This window comes from Aedes aegypti, chromosome 2, assembly GCF_002204515.2.
Source record: "Aedes aegypti strain LVP_AGWG chromosome 2, AaegL5.0 Primary Assembly, whole genome shotgun sequence".
Classification (NCBI taxonomy): domain Eukaryota; kingdom Metazoa; phylum Arthropoda; class Insecta; order Diptera; family Culicidae; genus Aedes; species Aedes aegypti.
In genome coordinates this window covers 440,394,611-440,412,537 of record NC_035108.1, presented here as the reverse complement: position 1 = coordinate 440,412,537, position 17,927 = coordinate 440,394,611, and the positions used below count along the sequence as shown (strand labels likewise).

The 17,927-nt window shown below is 42.5% G+C and overlaps 1 long non-coding RNA gene across 1 annotated transcript; it reads left to right on the top strand.

The window, feature by feature from the left end:
* LOC110677128 lies at window positions 1-2,979 on the top strand. Its single transcript, XR_002500969.1, has 2 exons — window positions 1-150; window positions 1,784-2,979. It is a non-coding gene; the product is annotated as an uncharacterized LOC110677128 (long non-coding RNA).
* Window positions 2,980-17,927: the final 14,948 nt, after the last annotated feature.

The following is a 17,927-nucleotide window of genomic DNA, read 5'->3' as shown; positions in this document are numbered from 1 at the left end:
TCTAGATTCGTTTATAGTGGACCCGGAAGATTACGATGTTGGGAAATGTTGCATTGAGGATATAAGTAATCCTCCGTCCTATCTTCATAACCTACCCGATGGTCGAAAGGCAATTTCCATTCAAAGCTAATATGTAATGAGAAACATTGAGTAAGTATGCTCGATTACTTTTTCAAATCGACGTAAGTAACTTTCATACGGTTTTGAGAAAATTAATTAAGAAGAATCACAACCTTCCTTCTTAAACTGTTTTATAATGATTCCCCTTTTTAACATTTTTTTTACCGTGTACATCGCCTAAATTTTACATGCAATCAGCCCGCGTTAAAACTCAAGGTAGTTCCTATCCTTTCCCACAAAAATTGTATGACAAAATGATAAGCCGTTTCAATCAGTTACTTACGACGTTTTTGAACCAGTGTAAAATCGACTCAAGTAGTGTTTGGTTTTGATTCGTGGTTAAGTCACTTTGTCTCCCATACAACGGAGCGGCGAAAGTAGTGGTTAGGTTGCAAAAGTGGAGAATCTTACTTTCGTCGTTTTGTAAATTCGGAAATTAAACGTTCTAGAAGTGAAAAATCGAGCTGGTTTAGAGCGGAACATGTAGAATTTCGTCTGCAAAACACGTAGGATTGAAAAAGTAAGTTTGTTGACTTTTCTGACTTGAGTCTGTTTAAATAAGTCTTCGAGTATGGTTTCTTTTGCTTCATTATAAAATAAGTATTCTGAGTCTAATATCCATGTTATTCTTTGGCGAGTAGAAGTTTACACGGAATGAAAGTTGTACTTCCAGAGAAAAACAGTTGTATTGTTTGAACAATATCTATATATATATAAAAATGAATTTCTGTCTCTGTCTGTCTGTCTGTCTGTCTGACCGCTATAGACTCGGAAACTACTGGACCGATCGGCGTGAAAATTTGCATACAGGGGTTTTTGGGGACGGGGAAGGTTTTAAAGGTAGTTTGGAGCCCCTCCTCCCTCTGGAAAGGGGAAAAATAATGTGTAAAAGTGAAAAAAATATTATTTTTCTTTTTCTTTGCAGGTATTCTTCTAAATGAATCACTTGATTGATTCTAAATGTTTCTATATTTACCTTTGGACAAGCTGAGGACCACTCAAAGAGAATTAGTCCGTTTGTTGTATAAAGATAATGAATAAGTGTAATATAATTTTACTTGGGTCTCCAGTTAGCCTAGTGGTTAAGGCTTTGGATCGCCAATCCGGAGACGGCGGTTTCGATTCCCGGTCCGGTCGGGAAATTTTCTCGACTCCCTGGGCATAGAGTATTATTGTGCTTGCCACACAATGTATAAATCATGCAAAGGCAGGCAAATAAAACCGATCAATTGATAACTGTTAAAGTGCTCTACTACTGTAAAAGTACTCTCTACACAAGTTGAAGAGGCAGGCCAAGTTCCAGTAAGGAACGTCGAGCCAGTAAGAAGAAGAAGAATATAATTTTACTTGCTTCAAATAAAACTATACCTTGTATTCATAGTGACAGAAGCCCTAATAAATGTAGTTAATATCAGCACAGAAAATCATGATTATCGACCATCTGCATATTCTGGATGTTACACATTCTTCTTCTTCTTCTTCTTTCTGTCTCAAACGTCCCCACTGGAAATTCGCCTGCCTCTTCAACTTAGTGTTTATGAGAACACAATTATATCAATTGTACCACATAATTTATAGCTGCACTTCATAACAAAGTTGTCTTTGAGTATAGTTTTATGCTTTATTTTTTAATTTCGTATTTACTTTTTCTTTTTTTATACAGAACGCAGGTGATATAGAAGGGAGGATCGAGCGGCGACTGAACCATCTCCGCGAAAAATTTGGGGAATCATCGCTACAACCTCAAATTGTCGCAGTGGGCACGAGCAACTCAACAAAAGCAACGATGGTTATTTTTGGCGGCGCGGAGTATATCGCAGATAATATTGTGCATGCTGTATGCATTTGTATGCATATCACTTATGTGCTAAATTTGCGATATACTCCGGACTGCAAACCGCTGTGGCTCTTTGTTCAGTCATACCTGTTCAAAATCCCAGCGTCCATTATTGAGCTCCCGAAGAGCACACGTGATTTGCTAAAAGGTATAGATAATTAAACTGGAAGATCGTTTTTTTTTCTTAAAATAATCTTTTTTCAAGTGAAAAGAATAGAATAAATGAATTAAACTCAAAACCCCAAAATATGTTTTAAATAAATGTTGTACTCACAAATAGCTTAAGGTGAAGGTGCAGTGCGTTTACTTTCAAAACTATGCATTTTGCCTCGCGTTTTCTCGAGCACAAATCTGAAAATCTGCCTCAATCTGAAAATGTACCACAATGTTTACTGCGAGTGAGCGAGCAACGAGTTATATTTTCAGCTTCATAGACCTGCTGGATGATCAGATTTATGATCATGGGAATTAGAGCAGAATGAGAGGCGGCCATTGTGATAGCCATTTTTAGATTTCACAAACCATGTCCTTAATCAGACCGTCACACAGTAGTTTAGTCTGCAAAAAATGACAGACAAAACCTCTAGCTCAGTGCTTCCCAAACTGTGCGCCGCGGCGCCCTGGGGCGCCTTAAATCTTTTTCAGGGGCGCCGTGGGCCGATTAAAAGTAAGGCCTGGCAAACCTTCTCAACTTATGTTATAATTGTATTACATTGATCGAAAGCATCAGACGAAAGTTGAATACGAAAATCGAACAAAGAAGACAATTAAGCTGCTCGCCACAGAAGTTGAATGCAACTTTTTGGGAGTGAAAACATTAAGATAGCTTTGAGATATCGCTCACCAGTTCAAAAAAAAATTAATATCTATGTTCAAAGTTTTTCAAATTCCATGTTCCAAATTTATGTTGACAAACATTGTAAAGGTATATACAGTAAACGTTCGGAAAACTGCAACATGTTTACGTTTCACTTAGCGAACGAAATTCGATAACTGCAACGACTGACAAACTTCAACAACCCATCAACTGACGTAAAATGAACGTGAAATTCATTCGACTGTTCATTTGGGCTAACAGGGGCTAACATGACGCACCATTTTGACGTTTGGTGGTGCGATAACTGGAGAATTGTTGCAGTTACCGGACTTGCAGTTAAAAAGCATTGCAGTTAAACCGTTTGCACCGACCGAACGTCTACTGTAATAGAGTTTTCTGTAGGATTAGTTAGAACTTTCTCAGAGTTTATATATTGATGAAGTTCTGAAACAACATCCTCTATAAATTATATCAAATTGTTATTACGCTATAGTCACAACCTTGCTGGTAGGGATCTCAGTAACAAACAGATCTTCAGGCTGGATGGAGTTACATTGTGTTGTTAAAAGCTCCACTATGATTTTTTCATCTTGCTTGCTTGCTCTTCCTCTGTTTACCTGTGTTATACTACACATTTTCATAGAAACGGAAGAACTTATGTTATTAATTGTTTAAGAGAATTGCAGCCCTAGGCTGGCTCATTTCTGCGATCATATGTCAAAAAGTAAACTAACCTGGAAAATGCCATAATTTTTATTCTCCTTATCAAAATTAAAGTCGCTTAGTTATATCGAGAAGGGGGTTTCACAACACTGGGAGTAACAATTTAACTTTTCTTATTTCTTATTCTGATGCAAAAATGTTAACCATATTAAAATCTTTCGCAAATGTAAAGACATTTTTATAACCTCGAATTGAAAGGAATCCTTTGACGATTTTTTTTAAATCCTGCTTCGATCCAAATTTGTCGTTTTTTCTATTTTTATGCTTTTACAATACAAGCGGCGCAAATTTAGCAAGAATTAAAAGTTCACTACAGGATCCAGAAACACCAGAAACTGTGATAGTTCAAAATATAATTTAATATTTTTTGCAGATTCCTATTTTTGTAAAAAAAATGTGCAATTGTTTTTCATATCAATAATTTTATTGAATTATCAAAGAACGTACTTTTTGCAAAAGTAGATTTTGTTCTAGCATGAAAAGTCTGGCAGAAACTTTGTCGAAAATATTCATATTTTTGTATAAAACGATAATAGCCGCGCTTCTGATAAAAAATGTCAAAGGGCGCCGTGATTACAAAAAGTTTGGGAACCCCTGCTCTAGCTAATCCATATGTAGTTACTAATAGCTGATATTACCAGTTAGGAATACTACAAGCAACTTCTAAAGGTACTAAAATGACAGGTAACTTCTTAAATTTAGTACCATACACTTCTAGTCAAAAGTTTGGGGTCACCGCTTGAAAAACATGTAAAAGTTTTATGGTCATATCTCTGCGAATTTACATCCGATTTCAAATCTTTTAAGCTCATTTGAAAGATAAGGAATGAAACTAATTTTGTACAAAGTTGGCAGGCAATATTTTTTTACATTTAATATATGAAAAATTGACACAAAAGTCATTTTGGTCATCGACCAAAAGTGTTGGGTCACCCCTTAGTATGAAGCAGTCCATAAAAGTTTGAGTTCATTTTCGTAAGACTTATAATGAGTACTATTTATTATCCTTCACCAGCAGTGTAGAAATATAATTTTGAAAAAAAAAATGATAGAGATATGAACGAAAAATTGTTACATTTTTTATGAAAGAGACTCAAAACTTAAGGATTGCAACATACTAAGGGGTGACCCAAAAATTTTATCAATGACATCAGTTGATATTTTTTGGAATACCTTTTTTCCTAGATTTTTCCGCCATGATCTCTTAAAAGTGGCTGAGAGGGTATAGAACTAGGCTTCTATTACAACCTTCATCTCAAAATTTGGTAGGCGCAATTGAAAATATCAAAATTTTGGGTCATTTTTCCATACACTATATGGTCGATGTCCAGTCAGACCGGACCATGTATTTTTCAATGATTTTAGAAAAATGTCCTTCAGGCACTTGGGATATCACATCAAACGCTTTATTTTCTGAAATACCATAGTTCTTTTATGTAATAAAACATCTCTAACAAAATAGCATCGAAAAGTTCAGAGTTGTCAAAATTGTTGGCTTGTCTACACCTGTCCAAAATATCGCCTAGTTCACTCTGACTTAACACCGACCATATGTAAACATTATTATCTGCAAACTATGTACAAAGTTTAATTCTTTATCTTTCAGACGAGCCTAAAGGATTTAAAATCGGATGAAAATTCGCAGAGATATCACCATAAAACTTATATATGTCTTTCAGGGGGTGACCCCAAACTTTTGACCGGGAGTGTATGTAGGTACTCTATGTGTAGTAGCATTTACCAAAGAACAAACCTTCATCATTTCAATAAACAAGAAAATAATACAATATTATCTACAAATCACCAAACATGAAAAGTCAACTTTACGCACAATAATAGTTAAAATATTATTCTGTCTTTCACACTACAGTAGTTCTTTACAATAAATGAAAGTATCAACGCAATTTTGTCGTTACATCCTCCTCAGAGTCATTAGCAATGCGCACCAAAAATCATAATTCCAAATTTCAAAAACGTGATTTGGTTTTATGGTGCCAACAAATTCAACCAGAATCATAAATGATACGCACCCAAAATCATGATTCCAAATCCCAGTATCATGATTTCACTTTATGGTCCGAAAATATAATGATAATCATAAACGATGCGCACCAGAAATCATGATTTGGGATCCCAATGGCATGATTTAGCTGCATGATCCTGTAAAAAACGACCGGAATCATAAACCATGCGCACCTGGAATCATGATTCTAAAGCCTAAATATATGATTAAGCTTTATGGCGCTTGCAAACCCGACCAGAATCATAAAGATGCGCACCGGAAATTATGATTCCAAATCCCAACATCATGATTTAGCTTTATGATTCTACCAAAAGTATAACGCACTGACTGCGTTACGGGTGCACCGAATCATGATATCATGCTTTCGAATCATGGTGTATTTTCATAAACTGAAAATACCCTAGGCTCCAGAAATCATGAGTCTTTTTTTATGATTTTGGGATCCGATTTTTACCCGTGCAGCATTACCTGAATCGAATGCCAACTGGAACGAAGAGCAGCAGCTTCATCTGTAGGCCTCGAAACTGGTTGAACCACCCCGCTGGAGCTCAAGAGCAAAAAATGATTGGGCGTTAAAGCCTCGTGTTCTTCGCTCTCCAAGGGTAGGTAGGTCAGGGGGCGTGAGTTCACAAGCAATTCTACCTCAGCAAGCACTGTCGACAAGGTTTCATCATCAGGGTGTCTATCCGTCAGTAAACAGCTAAGACCCTTTTTGACGGATCGTACAAGTCTCTCCCACACGCCTCCTATGTGTGGAGCGTACGGAGGGTTGAACTTCCACTGGGTCCTGTGGTTGGTGATGGTAGAAGCGAGTTTCGTTGATGGACTGTATTTGCCTTGCCAATTCACCGCTAACTCCTTGGAAATTAGTTCCTTGATCCGAATAAATCTCCTGAGGAGCCCCTCTCCGTGCAATGAATCTACGAATAGCCTGTTTACATGATTCTGTGGACAACGACGCCGCAACTTCTAAGTGAACTGCCCTAGTTGTCAGGCAAGTAAACAGGGCTACCCATCGCTTAACATTTGTCCGCCCAAGGCGAACAGTCAAAGGTCCAAAATAATCTAGCCCTACGAAAGTGAAGGCTCTCACATAGGGCGTAAGTCTTGCCAAAGGTAGAGGACCCATTCTCGGAACCTGAGGTACAGATCTATAGACCAAGCACCAATTGCAGCCTTTTGTGGCCTTTCTTACAACAACTCTAAGCTCCGGAACGTGGTATTTTTGTCGTATTTCATTGACCACCGTTTCTCCGTTCGCGTGGCCATATTTTCGGTGATACCAGTTTACCAGTAGCTGTGTAACGTTGTGCTCTTTAGGTATGACAACCGGAAATTTGGTATCGTACGGAACGTATGGTGATGCTGCAATTCGTCCATTCTTCCGTATAACTTCTCCTTCACCAATAAACGGCAACAGTTTATAGATACGGCTGCTTTTCTCCACAGTTTTCTGCTGACTTTCTGGAACGTTTTGATTTTTACCTAATACAAGGACTTCTTCTGGGAACATTTCCAATTGTACCAACTTCCAGACCGTATATTCAGTCAATTTTAGCTCTTCGCTTGCTACAGAGCCCACGTTGATTGTAGAGCCAGACCTTTTGCGTTGGCAATTGCTGTAGAAACGGCGTACATAAGCAACGGTTCTCATAAGCCTCTCCCATTTGGAAAATCGTTGAAACTCTACTATCGGCTCTGCTGAAGTTTGGACGTGAATTTGAGCGTTTCTCAGTTCTTCGGTGGTACACTCTACTACGCCTTCCACTGGCCACTGACTTTCGTCCTCGTACAAGAAGGAAGGTCCTTTGAACCATCGGCAGCTTTCGAAGTAGTGAGGACCTTTGCCCCATTTGGTGGCCTCGTCTGCCACATTCTGCTTGGTTGGTACCCACATCCAGTCTGCAACGTTCGTTTCTTCAAGTATCTCTGTGACGCGAAACGCCACGAACTGTCGATACCGCCTTTGGTCTGACCGAAGCCACGCCTACACCGTTTTTGAATCGCTCCACATGACTCTGCGTCTAATCGGGATAGTATGGTTGTCTACGATGGTCTTCATCAACCGCGCTCCAATTGTAGTCGCCTGAAGTTCTAAGCGGGGTATAGAGAGCGATTTCAACGGAGCCACCTTAGTTTTCGCTCCAACTAAACTGCATCGTACCTCTCCTTTGTCAACAATTCTGAAGTAGGCGGCGGTAGCGTACGCACTTTCACTTGCGTCGACAAAGACGTGTAGTTCGAGTGTTTCGTAAGCCTCCTTGCTATATCCTGGGAAGTAGCATCGGGGGATCTTCACTCTATCGAGCGAACTTAACACTTCCAGCCACTGCTGCCAACGTGGAAGAATTTCAGAGGGAATATGCTCTTCCCAACCGACATTGGCTCTCCAGATTTCTTGGATAATCACCTTTCCTTCGACGACACAAGATGCGATGAGACCAAGCGGATCAAATAGGCTCAAAACCTCCCGTTTAGTAGGGACCACAGCTGCACCAAAAAGGCGTTCCAGATCGCTGTGGAAACTTGTCTTATACGAAAACATGTCTTCGATGGGTAACCAGACCATTCCCAAAATGCGTTCTTGCTGACTGCCTTTGTCCATCACGAAACTTTTCACCGCTTGAGTGTTCTGGTCCCCGATTTGCCTCAATACTTCCGGAGAGTTCGACAACCAATGCCGTATCTGGAAACCAGCTTCTTCGTGGACAGTTTTCACGTCGGACGCAAGTTGAACCGCTTCGTCGACGCTGTCGACGCTGTCGACGCTATCCAAATAATCGTCGACGTAGTGGTTCTCTTTTATCGCAACAGCTGCCTTTGGGAACTCCTCTGCATGTTCTTCGGCGTTGATGTTCTTCGCAAACTGTGTGGAACACGGCGAACACGTCGATCCAAATATTGCCACATCCATCACAAAAACTTTTGCTGGCTCTGCTGGATTGTCCCGCCACAAGAACCTTTGGGCTTGTCGATCTTCTTGTCTGATCTGCACCTGATGGAACATTTCCATGATGTCGACGCTAATCGCTATTTCTTTTTGTCGATAGCGGCAAGTAAAGGCAAGAGGCACTAGTAAATCCGGTCCTTTCAAAAGAAACGAATTGAACGAGACTCCTTGAACAGTGGCGGCCGCATCCCAGACAACGCGCAGTTTATCGGGTTTGCGAGGGTTTACGACTATGCCTAAAGGCAGGTACCAGACCCGTTTGGGATCCGATTCTTCCAACTCCTGTAGCGTAGCTTGATGGGCGTAACCTTTTGCCTGATATTCGGCCATCTGCTGTTGCATTTTCTCGTAAAGGCTGGGTGACTTGGCGGGACGATGTTCGAGGCATTTGAGACGACGTTCAGCCATTGGTCGGCTGTTTGGAAAATTGATTTCATCGTATCTCCACAGCAGGCCTGTTTCGTATCTTCCGGAGGGCGTACGAACCGTCGTTGTCTGGAGTATTTCTCGTGCTCGTCTATCATCTACCGACTCAGTTGGATTTGAAGCAGACACTCCAACGCTTTCTGTCGAGAAAAACTGCTTGACTAAATCATTGAGGTTGTCGTCATAAGAACGGGTACAAACGTGGAGTACTCTATTGGGTTGAGCATGATCTATGGAGCCGGAACGGCCAAACACAACCCAACCCAGCCTGGTTTTGGTGGCTACAGGTTCATTGGTCTTTCCTTCACGTTGTTTCAGCGAAGTCTTCACTTTGGTATTATCGAGGCCGATGAGGATACCTGGAACACCGTCACGGTAACTCATGACAGGTAATCCACGCAGATGAGGAAAACGGCATTCCAGTTCATTGAAGTGAATCGATTGTCGGGGAAGGTCCAGGCTTTCCACTGTCTGTACGCCTCTCAGTGGAAACTGCTTGCTCTGCCCTACTCCAGAAATGTGGAATTGAACTTTCCTGGAATTTTCTTCGGTTCGCTTGACACCATTGGTCCATTGCATGCATAAAGGGGATACAGTACCCTCCACGCCGAGTTGCTCAACCAGCGACTTCTCCACCAACGTTGAGTCTGAACCACTGTCAAGGAACGCAAATGTTTTGACGGATTTGCCGTTGGCGTGTAACATGACCGGAATGATTCTGAACAAAACCTTGTTGATGAACAGAAACCACACCTGTTACAGCGCTAACAGATGCAGTAGACTCTTGCTCCTGCGCTGGGTTTCCAGGATGCAGAAGTTTATGATGACGTTGTTGACATCCTTCGACACCACACAACGATGCTTTGCAAGGCCACTTGCCGTGTGGGTAGAGACATCTTTTGCAAAGGTGAAGTTCTTGCGCGATCTTCCATCGGTTCTCCAGTGTTTTGAATTTGAAAGGCATACAGTCCTTCGGTTTGTGACCACTTATCTTGCAAACCATGCATGGCTTGTCACTGACCCCTGTTGACTTGTCCACGTACGCTTTCGTCGACATAGGCTTTCGTTCCCCTTGACTCTTGCTGCCGTAGCCTTCCGATGTTTGGGCATATACATGAGCTTTACTCTTCGGTTTCTCCGATTTATCCATCGCCGGCGTCACTCGACTCGCTGCATCCACAATGACGTTCATATAATCCGAAAATGCTCGCAAATCGGCTCTTGCGACGCGCTGGGTGTACAACGCCCAGTCTAACTAAATATTTGCTGGAAGTTTATCCACCAATTCATTCATCAACATTGGGTTTGCTAAATGCAACTCTTGCCCAGTTGCGACCAAGTGGGCGCACAGATTCCGCACGGCTAATCCGAAATTGATGACAGTTTCCAATTTTTCGGATCGTGGTGCTGGTGTAGATCGTACTTCTGACAGCAAGGTTCCAATGATGGCCTCTGGTCGTCCATAGAGAGTGCTCAGCGTGCGTAAGATCTCCGGAACATTCAACGGATGGAGCAGAAAACAGTTGACCGCTTTCCTTGCTTCTCCCTTGAGACAGCGTTGAAGCCTCATGAGATTCTCTGACTCACTGTACCCGCAGATTCTCGTTGACATCTCGTAGCTGCTCCAAAATAATGGCCACTCAGCCGGATTCCCCGGAAAAGAGGGAAGCTCCTTCGGGACGACGTGGCGCGCTGCCAGCTGCTGTGCGGTCGGATTGTTGAACGATTGAGCATCGAAACTTGATGAAGGTCCAGAATGCCCTGCGCCAGTTCTTTCTACGTGTTGAAACGGTGGATTGCTGAAGCCTTGCATTGGATTCACCGAAGTAGCATTGATCGCCGCTGGGTATTGATTGACCACTGGAGCCGAGTATATCGTTCCAGTATTGTAACGGTTGCCGATAAGTGGAGCTGAATTCACCGTTCTTTCACTAACACCCGCGTACAACGTAGTTGGAATACCGATAGTATGACTGACGGTAGGATCGATCGGATCACCCACGAACGATTGGACGTTTGACAAAGGAGGGAAAAGAGGAGCAGAGGAACCCATTGGAAGAGAGAATATTGGGCCCTGATTGCTCGATATGCTCAGCATTGGAGCACTGTTAGTGTGTAGCAGTCTTACAGGCATTTGATTTGCTTTTGTAATGGATGGGAGTGTTATGGTGCCGTTCGATGCCCTATATTGAGTTGGCGCAACTCTGTCTACTGTTTGAGAACCACTAGCTACAACGTTAGAACTAAGATGGTACAATTGATCGTTTGCATTCGAATTCAATGTTGATGTAACTACACGCGGCAGATTGATCTCCGATCGTGCTGATATCATTCAGTTCGGTTCGGTGATGTTGTGGCTCTGGATTCTGGATGGGTGCCGCTGTATCTATTCGCTGGATTGATGAACCTCTCTTCTGTGACGTGATTCCAGTGGGGATGCGTCCCCCAGATTTAGAATTCAGGGTCACTTGCTGGTTGTCAATCCAGGCCTGAACTTTTTCGACGCTTTTGCTACTGCTTCGCCGACTGCGCACGCTTCTGCCTTCCTCCTCCTCGTCCACTTGCGCAAGTAGCAAATCGAACTTGCGCGTTATATACACCTTCTCCAGCTCAATCTTGTCAACAATTGCCTTCTCACTCCTCTCCTTTTCGAGACGCAGCGCCTTCTCCTGCAGTTCTTTATCTGCCTTTTCCCGTTCGGCCAACAACCTTTCCTGGAGACGTTTCTCCTCAGCGAGCATTTGCAACTGCAATCTTGCTTCCCGTGCACTGGCTGAGGTCGAGGCGGACGAGGACATGGAGACGGATGGTGCAGGGTCCCTTGGCATACACAACTCGCAGTAGTAAGGGCTAGATGTAGCTGACGTACCATCCTGGACACCGGCGCATGAATTATGGTACCGATTGTGAATTCTGGCACACTCAATCATCGGCTCTCAACTATTGGTCTGCCCGCAGAGAGTACAATGCCGAAATGCGGCCGACTCGGTCGACATCTATTGAGGTTACCGGAGGCAATCGGTTGATTGTAATAAAAACTCTTGAAGTTTGTTACGGAACGGACGGATGGAGTTTCGAAAACCTCTTTAGACGAACTCGTTTTTGGCGGAGTAAGCTTCAAGCTACAACAAATAGTTTTTTAGGTTTTACATTTCAACAAATTTAGGGTTAACTTACAGTTTTTAGTTTTCTTCGTTCGTTTTCCGTCTGTTGTAACTATTTATTCTTCAGTGATTTGTGTCGTTCTGTCGAAAATACCTTTAAGTTTTTAACAATTCAATTTTAATTCATTTTACTCACAATTTTAACGGGTTTTGGGGGGGAAATATGCTTTCAACAAAGTAATATGATAATTCACGTGCTTTTATGGAAATTGTGTGTTGTTTTGTGATAGAAATAGGCTTCAAAAGAAAAATCAAAGAGATGACAGCAATGTCTAGTCTGCCGTTGGTGTAGACGTTGATGGGGCGGTACTGAACGCAATAGGCAACGTCGCGCACAATGGTGTATCAGCAAATTTGACCATAAGGAATAGATCACTAAAGTGACTCAGCGTCAGGAACTGATGGAATATTATTGATGTTTTTAAAAGCTCTACCTTAAGTTGAATAGTAAAGGATACCAACATACAATTTGTTCATTAAATTTAGGATTTTTTTCATGCGAAAAATAATGCTTAAACTTGACGAACAGTTTTTCTTACGAGTTTTTGCAAAAACTATTTAGTTCTTCAACCGAAAGCATTTTGTAAGTTTCTGTATTTTCATAACATTGTAGAATAATAGTTGAACGATACACAGAAAACCGTTTACGATTTCATCAATAAATAAAAAAGATATAGCATAAACAAGGTGTCCACTTTATAAAATGAACAGTCCTTAAATACAAAATGTGAGTGTCCAAAGTAGCCCCCGGAATCAAAAGTAGCCCCGTCCGATGGTACATGAAAACAAAAATGATCAATTGGCAATGAAAGCTCTCAGTTAACAACTTTGGAAGTGCTCATAAGAACACTAAGCTTAGAACCATGCTCTGTTCCGGTGAGGAAGTAAACGCCATAAAGAAGACATCATCAGGCATCATCTTTATAAATGGGGACATACCTCAAGATTCAACAATCAAAATAGTCCAATATGACTAACTTACTCCAAGTAGATTGAAAAAAATTTCGATGAAAAAAACCAAACAACAATTTATCGTAAAATTTTGAGCTAAGAGCGATACTCAATATTCCGTTCGGTGAAAATTATTGCCTTTACTAATTTTGCTGAAAAGTTTTCTACTGTGCGTTGACTCTGTCGGCCATCGTGTTGATCAGCAATGTCGATTATTGAGCGTAAGTTCTCCAGCCTTTGGTACGCACCCCGTGTCCGAAGCGCGAAGGAATTTTTCACCGTCACGCAAAATTGTTATTGGACGAGAGCGAAAATATGCCACTGCCAACGAGGTCTTAATTTTATTCCGCGAATCCGCCGCGCTGTGGCCAGCAGCAGGGGTCAGAAGGATCGCGGGAACCGACGAGAAAGTGAACCCACAAAACAAATAATATTTTATTGGGTTATTGTTGGGTGATGCTTCACCTTGACGTCCTCGTCGGTTTATGCGGTTCTCCGATGGATGGTACCCGAATTAAATGGCATCCTTTTGAATTGGCGTGGTGATTGGCGGCAGGACATGGCTGGGCGCATTCCACGCAATCACATAACAATTTACGTGATTTCATTCAATATCGATTAATTGCAATTGAATGGCTTTTGGACGTGAAATCGTTGCATTGTAGATGGGGGGAGCTTTACAAAATGGTTTGTCGTGCAGTGAAATTGATGCACCCAGACTGTTCGATTGCGCTGTTGTGAAACAAACGATCTTTTTTTATATTTTGTTGAGAATTTTATTGAATCAATGTTTTTTTCTACTTGGCGTTACGTGCGAACTGAGTCAGAGCTTGCTTCTCAGCTAAGTGTTCTTATTAGTGCTTCTGTAGAATTGACCAACAACATTATTTTGTCAGATAGATACTTTATGGAGCATAAGATTCTCATGCATAACGAGTAGACGAATAAATCTATCTACTGTAAATCAGAGTCCTCCGATACCCATCGAACATCCTCAAGGGAAAGTCAATATGTTTCCATTTTCCCAGACAGCTAGTTAACGAGACGTAGGGCCGTCCATTTCGTTGATTCAGTTGTGGGATCACGAAAATTGTAACGTCTCAATCAAAGACACTTGGTGAGAGTCCAGCTGCCGGTTGGTGTCTATCCAATCTACATGCAGCATCCAATTCGTGGAGTGAAACTATCGAACACCGCGTCACCGTCGTCGTCGTCGTCGTCTCAGTCCAAATGTAGATAAATTATGCATGTCAATTGTAATCAAACGAAAATCTTTCTTCCGCAGCCAACGACGAAGCTTGTTCGGAATGGACCCACATCTGAGTAAAAGCATTTCTCCGTGACGTTTGATGCGTGACAAAAACATCTCTCTTCCCATTTGGCGGTCCAAACGATGCAGAACCAGTGCGCGCAGTGGTTCGATCTGGAACAAATGTCGGCCAAAACCTCAAAGTCTAAATCACCATTTAATATTAATTTATTTAACTAGCATCTATACAGAAAACACTGAATCAACAAATTCACGCCACAATACTCGGATTGTGGCCGCAACCTCGGTTCTATTCCACGCTCGCCAAATCGATACGCACTTGATCCGCCCACCTAGCTTGCTTCCACGCCTTCTTGTACCAACCGGATCCGACACGAACACCATCTTTGCAGGGTTGCTGACCGGCATTCTTGCAACATGCCCTGCCCATCATTTCCTTCCAGCTTTGGCCACCTTCTGGATACTGGGTTCGCCATATAGTTGGGCGAGCTCGTAATTCATCCTCCGCCTCCACACACCGTTTTCCTGTACACCACCAAAGATAGTCCTAAGCACCCGACGTTCGAAGACTCCAAGTGCTTGCAAGTCCTACTCGAGCATCGACCACGTTTCATGCCCGTATGGGACTACCGGCCTTATGAGCGTTTTGTACATGGTACATTTGACCGGTACATGGTACAGGCGGGTGTGGATCTTTTCTGACCGCAGCTTCTTTGTGGTGGCCATAGTAGGCCCGACTTCCAATGATGATGCGCCTCCGTATTTCACGGCTAAAGTTATTGTCCGCCATCAGTAAGTATCGAAGGTAGACGAACTCGTCGACCCCCTAGAATGTATCCCCGTCTATCGTAACACTGCTACCTGAACGACCCTTGTCGCACTCGGCCCTACCAGCTAGCATATACTTTGTCTTGATCGCATTCATAACCATTTCAACTTTGGTTTCCTCGCGTTTCAGGCGGATGTACAGTAGCCTGTGACACGGTTATATGAAAAATTTAGATTCTCGCTCGAGTCCACTTATTGGATTGCATTTAGGTCCCATAACAACTGTGCAAAATTTCAGTTCGATCGGAGGAACTATATTTTAGCGCTCGCCGTTCAAAGTTTGTATGGGATTTACTATGGGAAAACTTACTTTTGCAAAGAAAAATCGCCAGAGGTCGCCCATTGACATCTAAAAAAATTGTGAACAGAGATCTCGATAGGAATTTTGCGTAGTCCCCGGCGAGATTGAAACGAATTGGAATGTTCGCCTGAAACCTTCACACAATTTTGCACACCTTCCATCGTCGTTCTTATCAGTATCGTGAGCTTTCCGGGAAAACTGTTCTCGTCCATGATTTTCCATAGCGTTACGAAATCGATACTATCGTATGCCGCCTAGAATCCAATTTTTGCCGTACAGTAAAGATCTGGTCCGTTGTCGATCGGCCGTCAACGAAGCTGGTTCGATAACTTCCCACGAAATCGTTTAATCAAGGTTACAGACGATAGAATATGGTCTGAGATAATACTTTCTAGCCCGCATTTAAAATGCTGATCGCTCGAAAGTTCTCACAAACTAACTTGATGCCTATCTTGAAGATGGGGCATACCACCCCTTCCTTCCACTCCTGTCTTCGGTAGCTATTCTGTTTCCCAGATTGTGTTTATCAGCCGGTGTAGACAAATGGCCAGCCTCTCCGGGCCCATCTTTATGAGTTCAACCCCGATACCATCTTTATCAGGAGCTTCATTATTCTTGAGCTGGTAAATGGCATCCTTACCCTCCTTCAAAGTGGGGGCTGGTTGGTTTCCATCGCCTGCAGTACTGATGAAGGAATTTCCTCCGTTGCAGCGTCCTTCATTGTTTGTGCTCTTAGCGGCATTCAGGTGTTCGTCGAAGTGCTGCTTCTACCTTTCGATCACCTCATGCTCGTCCGTCAAAATGCTCCCGTCCTCATCCCTGCACTTCTGAGAGAACTGACGTATTTCTTGAGTTTGGCACAGTTGTTCCATCTCCTTCAGGCGGCGTTTTTACTCCCGATAGAGGCGGGTCTGTTGTTGCCGTTTCCGTTTATTACGTTCCACGTTCTGTCGAGTTCTTTGCTACAGCTCGACCGCCCACGCTGCATTCTTCTCCTCCAGAATCTGCCTACATTCCTCGTCGAACCAATCGCTCCGTCGACTCCGGCCCACGTACACGACGTGCTCTCAGCTGCCTTCACTGTTCTGCAGCAGTACCCAGCTCACCCTCTTCCGATAATGCAGCCTCGAGGTGCTACGCGTATAAACTTGCAGTGCGGCATCCGGTTGCTTAAGCCGCTCTAGGTAATACCGAGGCGGCCGTCGTTACCGTACGTTGTTAAACGACGGAGAGTTTTGAGCGCAGTTTTACCATCGCCAGATAGTGGTCAGAGTCGATGTAAGTGCTACGATAGGTCCTGACAGGTGTAACGTTCCGTTCTGTTACACTATGCAAACGGCTTAAGCGCCACCTTCCAATAAGAAGGACCGTTTGCTCGTCTAAATACCCGGCATGAAACTACCCTCTCAGGGCAGGTCAACCTAGTTTATAAGAACCGATGTCCCACTTAAACAACCCAAAACGTCTTCGAAAACGAACCAGAACAAATTCAAAATATCGTAAAGTATACCGAAACCGAACTAATCTAGAAGTAAGTTTATTAATAAAATCGTTATAAAATCCGAAGTTAATTTAATTCAAATTTATCGAGTTCAAATCGATTGCCTTATGTTTAAAATGTAATTATTTTATTTGAATTCAAGCAAACCTATCCCCTACTACGACGTCACGTTTTATTTCAAATTTCTTCTCAGTTCAAGCAATTTGAGCAAATTTTGATTCTGAATAATTATTGTCAGATCTGACCTTGTTCTGCACGACGTTCCTTAGTCGAATGTCCCGCGAGGTCCCACGGTCGCAGAATTCGCAATTAATTGTACTCACCGGTAGCCCTCATTCAAACTTACGCCATCGACCGGTATATCTACCGTATGACTCGCGCGTCGACGTTGATTCCGCGGTACAGACGTCCCCGCGCAGTGGAGTGATGAGCTTCCAATTAGATTTCAGCTCACTGTCCCACGACTTAAGGGCTATTCTCATTGCGCCGAGCCGGGCACGGGCCGGGTCCGGGTAGTTTGTATTTGGCGACGGTGCTTTTTCGTTCAGTTCACACTGCGACCGTGCTTAGCGGGCGTGTCCGGGTTCTCATGATGCGAGTTTGCACACACACTATGACGAAACTGTCAAATGGTTCTATTATTGCGGTAAGAGATTGACTATAGATTGAGATTAATAAGAATGTTACCGATAATTATAATGTTAATGTGGATATTTTGATATAACAATATAATATTTTCGGTCCGTTTTTTCATCTGGAACACTATTTTTTTATCAGACTTATAGAAATGGTCTGCAATGTGGCAAAAAATACCTAGTTTTTTCAACTGGGGCTGGTTGTGGAGTTCGAATCACAAGTGGATGAAATGTTTTTTACGAAAACCACAACTTGGTAGCGATCTATGCCTAGGATATTACGAGTTCCAGGGTCAATCTGAGTTCTCTTCTAGAAGTAACTATTGGATTGGGCGCCTTGAGTTATTTATGGAAAAATTGTTACAAAAATGTTTTTGAAAT